The sequence below is a fragment of the Monodelphis domestica genome, chromosome 1 (genome assembly GCF_027887165.1).
Source record: "Monodelphis domestica isolate mMonDom1 chromosome 1, mMonDom1.pri, whole genome shotgun sequence".
Classification (NCBI taxonomy): domain Eukaryota; kingdom Metazoa; phylum Chordata; class Mammalia; order Didelphimorphia; family Didelphidae; genus Monodelphis; species Monodelphis domestica.
Window position 1 is genome coordinate 560,024,613 of NC_077227.1, and position 9,609 is coordinate 560,034,221.

General features: G+C 35.0%; 1 long non-coding RNA gene across 1 annotated transcript; it reads left to right on the forward strand.

The window, feature by feature from the left end:
* The first annotated feature begins 2,911 nt into the window (after positions 1 to 2,911).
* LOC103100937 (uncharacterized) lies at positions 2,912 to 8,456 on the forward strand. The gene is made up of 3 exons (XR_008911212.1): positions 2,912 to 3,200; positions 6,239 to 6,316; positions 6,999 to 8,456. It is a non-coding gene; the product is annotated as an uncharacterized LOC103100937 (long non-coding RNA).
* Positions 8,457 to 9,609: the final 1,153 nt, after the last annotated feature.

The window sequence follows — 9,609 nt, forward strand, 5'->3', positions numbered from 1 at the left end:
ATGGCCTAGGCCTGAACCTAAGGGAGAGAGAGTCAGTCTTTATCACTCACCACAAGATCGTCTCAAGCAAGCTTCAGTCCTCCACTGAACTCCTGAACTCCAATTCAACTTCTAAACTGAACTGAGTTCAGAGTCTCCACTGAGTTCAATTGACCTCCTTTTAAAGAGAATTTTCTCTTATGTCACCTCCCCAAAATTTTCACATCTACCAATTATAGTAGATACTTTTTCCCATGACTGCCCATTCTTAGTTCTCACCACTCTTTAGTTCTCACCTTCTCTGGGTAGATTATATCTTCTAGGTACTTCACAACTCTTTTGTTAAGCTTGCCTTTTGTAAGTTGCTTGACCTTTTAGTGATTCATTTAACCTTTATAGGTAATTAGCACCTTTTTGTATTAGATCTAAAAATTGACCTAGCTTAAGGTTCTAGCTTTACTATAAGTATGATTAGGGACTTTTCATTGTTTAGTCAGGATTTTACAACTTTATCTTCCCCTAAGGCACTAAGTGGGGTGGAGTAATTTTAAAAGTTCTCAATGCATTCCTGACCAAGTACCTCCATTGTTTTTTTCTTTCTTTTTCTTTCTTTTTTTTTGTTGGGTTTTTTACCTCCATTGTTAAAAATGGGGAATAGCTTAATTAAATCTTCTGAAGTAGAGTCTGAGCAGTTTTAAGATACACAGTCTAGAGGGTAGCACAGGGCTCCTCCATGTGGACTAATCCCTCAGTTTTTACCCTCCCAGACAAAATTGTGAAAACACCCAGGTTCAGGTTAAAATCAGTTTGGAATTTATAAGGGGGTGGGGTGACCAGAATGTAAGTGGTTGCTCAGTGGTATAAGATCCACCCCAGCTCCAAGCTGGAATTACAAGCAGCTATAGCACAAACTTGAGACCAATGTGGGAGGTTGGGGAGGGGTATAGCTATGCCAGGAGGCAGGAGGCCAACTAATCAGCTATATACAGTACCCCAAAGGGGATTAACTTCTCACCTTCCTTGCAGGAAAATCTGGGGAATCAGCAGTAGGAGGCAGCAGTGAAGGCACTGATAGAAGCCATGGGAGGAGTTGATTTCAAACTGCAGCAGGAAGTAGCTTATCTATTTTGTCCAGGAGCCCCAAAAGCAAAAGTGGACAAGTGGAGATGCCACTATCCAGTTCCCATCATGGACAGGTCCCCATTACCAGAAAAACTCTGAAAAGAAAGGCAAAAAGGCCACAGTCAGGATAGAAATGAATTTTTCTCAAAATAATCTACTCCCTATCTTTACTCAAAGGCTATATTAAAAGAAGTTCATGGATTCTCTCACTTCCTAACTTGCTAAAAATGTTAAATTAAAATTAAAATCCAATAACTCCAAGTATTATATTTTATAAAATTTATTAATAATCACAAAGTAGAAGAAATAAAAGAACACAAGTGTAAGCCTAATTATCTAACAAAAATAAGACCATGTAACTATATCCCCTACTTGGCTCCCACCCAAATCCCACAAATGCCTTCCCAGCAATAGAAAGAGAGGGTGGAGCTATCCAAAACTTTTGTCTTCCTTATCTTAGTATGCAGCATGAATATACAAATGGGATGCTGCTAAAGAGAGTCCTGGGGAGCAAATTCTAATTAGACACAATGAAAGTTTTAGGAAAAAAGAAAAGTTCTTAATAGCTGCTAAGAAGAATGGGATAATGAATCAATTGAGGGGATAGAATGATTAGCTTGCTACAGTGACAACTCCATTGAAATCAGATAATAAAAATTTATAGTGTAGCCAATCAGTAGGATTTCATAATTTCCCCAAAGAATAGGATTGAAAAAAGCATATAATGGTAGTAATCCAAAGCTATGATTTGGCAAGTTATAAAATAAGAGGGAAAGGAATTTAATAGTAAGGGTAGGGTGGTACTAAATTGCTTTAATAAGATATAGAAATAGAAAAGGGAAGAGATTCTAGGCAAAGTGGCGATAATAGCCTGGAAAAGAAAAGTGGGATGAAAAAACTGAAGGTCAAGAGGAGGAGGAATAGCAGCAACAAAGTCTTAAAGCATGAGGAAAGGTGAAATGATAAAACTATAATAAATTAAAGAAATATGGACGTCAAGAGAGGTTTCATTCCCACCAGGGGGCAGAGCAAAGGAGTGGAGCTAGAGGTTACTACTTTTCTCTCTTCAGAGAGAGAAGGTACTAGGATAGGAGCATATATATGTGCTCCATTAAATTTTGTTTGTCTAGAGGATAGGTTCAAGCTAACTTTTTAAATCATTTTATCTTTTTGTAGGAAGGGGAACTTCAAGCTCCATATTCACCTCACACCAATTTGACAATGAATATACATAGTAAAGAAATCCATTTATCCAAATCACAATAAAATAAAAATCAAAGAAGATATGCATTATGAAAATGTGCCAGAGAAGATAGATTGAAGGAGTTATCTCACTGGGAATGAAATAACTCAGCTGAACCAAGAGTAAAGTTTCAAAATGTTACTAATGGAAAACTCCATAAAATCTTTAAAGCAGCAAGAATGGAAACAGGAAAATTATGGAGCCTCTTACATCATGATTTCCCAGAATCATTTCCTTTAGCAGTCTGAGGTTGTAAGGAAGTTTTTCTCCCAAAACTTAAATCTGGTAGTTTATTTAAGGAAAACATAAAGTGGCAACTGTGGGGAGGAAAAGTGGTTATTTTTAAAAGGGTTGGACTGGATTATTTAAGAGTGTGGTTGCCAGTAATTTAATTTATTCCAGAGAGATTTATTTATAATTTATTTACAAAATGAAGAAATACTGAAGTATGAAAATCAAAGAGAGGATGAGGTAAGATATCTAGCCTAAGCACAAAGTAATTTACTCCAGGCCCCTGGCTCAACGTAGGCATGGAGAGTTAGTCCTAGAAATCTCTCTCGAGGTAAATCTCTCTTGAGGCTACGTTTTTTTTTCCCAGAAAATCCAACAGTTAAGAGTCAACTTTTCACTCACCAAGTGTCAATTCAAAGGTGTGGAAAGGAAACAAGACTGACAGTTTGTGGGGGAAGGGGCCAACTGGGAGTGGCAGTTGGGTCTTGTGACTGGCACTTCCTTCCTGCGGGGAGCGGGGGATGGGCTGCCTGGTGTTGGAGGAGAGAGGACCTTGTTCAGCCTGTCTGAAGTGGCATGCTCTTCTTGATTCAGCCGGAAGATTCAGGCCCAGTCGCTTCTGAAGGTTAGACCTGTTCTTGTTTGCTTTCTGTGTACTGCTAAGATTCTGAATTAGAACAATGAGAGTAGACGGGAGTGGGACAAACTCTCTGCCAGCCTCTGGGGCCAGGCCTCAGGTCTGAAGCTGAGAAAAAACTCCAATCCCAACTAGTTATTAAACTTTATATTATTTAAATATGCAGTCAGATAAAGTGGACTATCATTTCTGGTCATAGAGGGAGCTGAACTTCAGTTTCAGTCATTCAAAGACAAACAGACCTCATTGGACCCCTGCTGTTTCTTCTCAGCAGGGGGCATCTCCCTCCCTTGCATCACCAAGCAATATTCCCTCTCTCTCCTCAAACTCTTCCATACCCTATACAAACCTCCCATTATCCCCATTTTTCCTCCTATTTCCTTTCCCAATATATATTACAAAGGAAGAAATTTTAGAACAGCTTCACCAGGAACAGGGTCTCAGGTCTAGTCAGCATCTCCTCCATACCCTACTATAAACCTCCCTTTATCTCCCATTTTTCAATCCCCCCATTTCTTTTTTCCCAATAAATAAAACACTATGAAGATATAAAAAATATAGCATACAATGATTTTTTGTAGTGTACCCATTTCTGATAACTTTTTAAAAAATCATCTTACTCACTATACATTCCTTTCATTTAGTTGGAATATTCTTCCATCTTCCAAGGAAATCACTATTCTAATAACAATACTTTCCTCTTCCCCTAATCTCAATTCTTTGTTGAAGAGATTATCTTAGAAGCATCATGCCCTAGTTTTATATTCCTAGTTACTAGTATGATTTCCATAAAACCTACTATTTTAAAAAAATTTTTGAGAAAAAAAAATTTAGGAAAAGAAACCTGCTAACTCCTTGAATCAAGAAAAATGAACTGTTTGGAGAAAGTGCCAAAAAATTAAAAAAAAATCCTCCACTGCATCAGGAGATCCAGAATGAACTTTGGGATGCAAATTACCTGAACTGAAGGGGATTAACCCATTTATTCTGAATATAAACTCTTATGCAAAAGGGGACTGCCCTTTTATTGTGGTTTTTTTTTGTCAATGCACATAACAAACATTGTTTTTTCTCTCTCTTCTATTTCCCTTTTATCTCTAATTATTGTAGTTTCCTCTTATAAAAGTGCAAAATATTGTATGCACCTTAAGCTAGAAGATTTTTAGAGGTTTATACCATGGTCATGTTAAATGATCTCCTGGAGAGACTAGTCTCCAAAAGGATCAAAGGATCACAGGGGGATTGTGAAGATAGGATTGACTCTCCCCTTGCCTATTTTTTAGTTAATCAACCAAATCTTGAATACCTCTACTTAGCACTAGGTGGGGGAGATTGGAAGCCACTTAGAGAGCTCTACTCTTTCAACTCAATCAGTCAGTAAATTTGTGAATTCTTTGATAAGAGTTTATACCCTCATAGGATGAGAAGTAGAACTTACAATCACTGCCCCTCCTCACCCCAAGAAGTACTATGCCAATTTAAAGACTATAATTGGTCCCACTAAAATGGAACAAGGGACAGAAAGTGATGTAAAAAAAAGGACTATAAAAGATGATGAACTCCCTGTGAAAGAGGGCTTCATTCTGAATTTTTGGGTTGGAGGATATTCTTCTGTGGGACTTTGCCTTGGGCCTTGGGCCTTGGACCTGGGACTCTGGCTTTTAGACTGCTTCTTGTAAGACTGCTCCTGGATCTTCTCCTTTGGATCTTCTCCTGGTGAGTGAAAAGTTAATATTCCTTTTCTGGCTTCTGGAGAGATTAGTTTCAGAGAAGCCTACCCTTCTTGGAGGAGGCCACATGAGTTGAACCTTTGCTTAATTCACAACTGAATCCTCTGGCTGAGGGCTTAATGAGCTCTGTGTGGGCTGAACCAAGCACTGGAGAAATATTTAGTGTAATAGGATAGACATCCTCTATCCTCTTTTTCTTTTCTCTACTTTTACTCTCTCTACCCTTTTTTTAAATAAAAGCTGCTAATTTTAAAATCAGTGACCACATTCTCTTATAGTTAGTCCAACCATAAAATTTAATTCCTAATATATTGAGGTTTCCCATCTTTAAAGAGCTGTGATATAGTTTGAAAAGTTCTAGATTTGAAATCAAAGGACCTGTTCAAATTCTGACTCTACCATTTACTACCTGTGTTCTTTTAGTTAAGTCATCTATCTTTTCTGTGATTCTTTTTTGCAACATGAAGAGATTCTTCCTTTTTTTTTTTTGCTTACTTTTGTAGCCTTTTCTAGCTATTGGTCTTGCTTCCTTTGATCTATGATCAGTGCCCTCTCTGTTCATTTACCATTAATAAATCATAATTCTACTTCAAAAAGTTATGGGTTCTCTTGCCTTTTAGCTTCATGCTTTACTTTTCTAAACAATGCATATTAGAGAAACCATTTCACAACTTATCTTTTCTCAGAAATACCTCTGAGGAAGGCCTCCAGAAGGAGATGGCAAAAGAAAGTGCCAATGTGTTCTAGAAGTTTAGAGAGAAAAATGACAGCATAGACCTCAAGCAATGACAAAAAATTTTCAAAATAATGACAATTGTTAAATCATGCAATGAAATGAATGCTTGTTGTCATAGGGCAATTTGAGTACTAGGCACACACAAAGCAAAGATAACTTCATGTCAGACATAATAAGTCACTTCGCTAAGACATATTTTTCAGCATTTTACTCATCTTCCCATTTTCTTTGGGAAAACAGATATTCTTTTCTCAGAATAGATGGAGAAAGAATTTTTTTTTCAGAATTGTCAAATGGATTACTAGGAATCTGGCATGATTATTAGTCCTAATTATCTGGCATAGTGACACTGAAAAAGGTCTGAAATTTGTTTTCTATATCATGGGATAGGAAAAGAACTGTATGATATATAATATAGACAAGGTAATAGGAGTTTTTAATGATGAACAGAAGTTAAGAAGGATCTTCATATCACTGGTTTGTGATTACTTATTCTGGTTTGGAGCAAGATATGTTTGCTTGATTTTTTTAAAGTTTCTTTTTTAAATTTTTTCCCAAAGGAAGCAAGGAAGAAAAACCTACAAATTCAATCTGCTTAAGTATTTTTCAGATCTGATCATTCAAAATCTGAAAGCACTGTAAGTACATTGTCATAAACATTAAATGAACTTGTCTTCAAATTGTATGAACAGTTTTATTCTCAAAGGAGAAAAAAAGGTAGAGATCATAAGGAAGTAGCCTTCCTTCCTAAGAAATCACAATAATTTTAATTCCTAAAGGGAAAATAGCTGTGTGACCTTGCATAAGTCATATCTCCTTTCTTAGCTAAATTTTCCTCATCTTTAAAATGAGGAGAGCAAGACTAGAGGATCTACAAAGTCCTTTTGAGCTCAAGAGCCTATGATTTTAAATTATATAGGCCATAACATATTCTTTGGTCTTATCTTGAAATAATGCTACAAAAATTTGCATTCCTAGTCATATATCAATTTTATTGTAAAAGCGACTAACCTTATCTAAATGAGATACTGTATGTAAAGCACTTTGTAAACATTAAAATATCTGATGTCATTTATTTTATTACTGTTATGAATCCATGACTTCCTATAGGGATTAATTTAAATGAATGTTATTTTTCCTTCCTAAAAGCAACATTTCTCACTTTAGTTACAGAAAATAGGAAAGAAGATATCAGATTTTTTTTGCAATTGAGTATTTCTTTTAATAGTTAACAAACAAGCTACATCAATTTTATTTTAATTATATTTTTCTTTTAAAAATTAACAAGGATTTGTCTCCTTTTACTTCCTCTCTTCCAAGAAAGAAAGAAAAAGAAAAAGGAAGGATGAAACAAAGAAATAAAGAAGGAAAGTAAGAACAAAAGGAATGAAGGAAAGAAGGAAAGAAAGAAAGAAGAAAAGTAGGAAGGAAGGAAAGAAAAGAAAGAAAATATCCCCTGTAAAAAATATACATAGCCAAGAAAAACACTACATTATCAATTTTCAAAAATATTTCATTATATATAGTCCATCACCTCTATTGGGTCTGGTTTGTACTGTAAGTCATTGGTCCTCTAGAAGTATGGCTGATCATTGCACTGATAAGAGTTCTGAAATCTTTAAAAATTCTTCCCCATATTGTAACAGTTTAAATTACTTTCCTTCTTCCACTCACTTCACTGCAAAATTTTAATGTAATGGTCAAATGATGTAACCTCCTTCATACAGAAACTTTTTCCCTTTGTTTTCAATAGGATTTTTTTTGGCAACTATACATATGTCATGAATTTTCTTCTTGTACATAGCAATTACATGAGAAGCTGTTCTCCTTTCTCTCCTTTTTATCATTGTACACATTTCCACTTTTCTTTCAATTTTATAAATAACTACCACCACCAAAAAAAATTACTAAACAAGTACACAAAAGACTATGTGCAAATATTGTTTACAAATTGTGTAAAATATATAAATTTTATAGGTATGCTAATGTAAAAATTCTTTACTTTTGACTTCACTTTGTATTTTTTTATTTGGATAAATTTTTCTCTTGACTGTGACTATTTTTAAATTTTAATTGTGTTATACATTATTCTTATTCTCTTTTCTTCTTTTTTCACCTTTTCATATACTTCCCTTATTTACTTTAAATTTAAAATTTTTGTCATTTCAAAGCATAAGATCCTTTACATTCAAATATCACAATCTATTTAGCCATTTCTATCATTCACTGCATTTGTGTTATTTCCAGTTATTTGGCCATAATAAACAAAGCTTCTATAAATATGTTCTGGCAAACACAGCTTTTTATCTCTGTGTGTCTACTCCTAGTAATGGGATCTCTAGGTCAATGAAAATGAATAGCTTTACAGCACTTAATATATAATTCCATCTTATTTTCTTTTTTAAAAAATCACAGATGCTATAGCAATGCAATATTAGGCCTGTTTCTCCATGTTCCTGTCAGCATTTAATTTGAACACTTTTGCCCATCTGATTTTCAATGAGCATATATTACAAGGTCCATATTCTGCTAGATTGGTTCCTAGGCAGCAGACACAATCTGTTGCCAGGGTCATACTCTTTCTAAAACAACTCTTTCTAGTTTGGTCACATCCATTTGGAATTTTTATACCAATATGACAACTCCTCAGGAATGCAGGATTATCTACAGTATGATGATTGTTAAAGTAAAAGTTTTGAGGAATATACTCTCTAAGCCATTGATGCTCCACTAGAAGCTATGTTTGGATTATATGTATGCTCAGGCTTATGTCTACTACTGACCTCAGGCAAGTGTGTTAGGGATATATTATTCAGATATCTATATTATTTATCTTACCTAAGGTTCTATTCTATTCCTTTATCTTTTTATTATTTATTTTTGGTCAAATTTGTCTAATTCTGAAAGAGGACAATTAATATCTACCACTATTATTTTATTATCTATTTATATCTGTATTTTCTGTAGTTTTTCCTTTAAAATTCTGAATATTATAATACTTGGTACTTACAGGTTTAATATTGAAAATGTCTCATTATCTAGAATATCCCTTTTACCCCAACATAATATAGTTATCCTGTTTGTGCCTTCCAATTATATACTTTTTAGCCCCAACTCTGTTGAAATTATGACTCCTATCCCTGCCTTCTCTAAATCAGATGAGGTATAGTATATTCTGCTCTTGATTTTTTTTTCCTTCACTCTATGTTTATCTCTCATTTTCAGAATGTTTCCTGTAATCATAACATTGTCAGGTTCTGGTTTTTCATCCTTTCTGCTCATTTTTCCCCAAGTATGAATTCATCCCATTATGCTCAATATCTTAGCTACTACTTCATTGCTCTTCACTATTTGTCCCCTTCTTCCTTTCTTTCGGCCATATTCCTCCTCAGATGTCCAATTTACTTAATCTAATACCTTCCCTAGTCAAATTCCTTATCTTATCATCTCCCCTTGCCCTTCCAGTTCCAAAATGTCTCACCTTTCCAAAGGTGACTCTTTTATACCTTTCTCCTTACCTTTTGTTTCTTATTCTTTCTGCCTTTCTCAAATCCCTTTTTTATCACACAACCATGCCCTTATACTTCTTGATTTGCCTCTCTCCTCACCTTACCCCCTACCTTTTGATATATACTTCTCTTTAAGTATCCCTTCCTTCCATCCCTTTTCTCATTGCCTTGTCCCACTTTCTATTCTCAGTCTTTATCTTATTCCATGCCTCATTCCCCCCTTTTCTCTATTTATTCAGAAAAAAAAAATTACCCTTCTAATTTTGTATGTCTGATAAAAGTTATCTTCTAGTACTACCAGTTCTTCACCAGTTCTTCACCACCTCTTCCTTTTTTCTATGGCAATTCTTCATTCTTTCTTTTACCATATGAGATAGCCATTCCATTCTGCCTCCTCCTGGTGGTCTATTCCACTACCATTT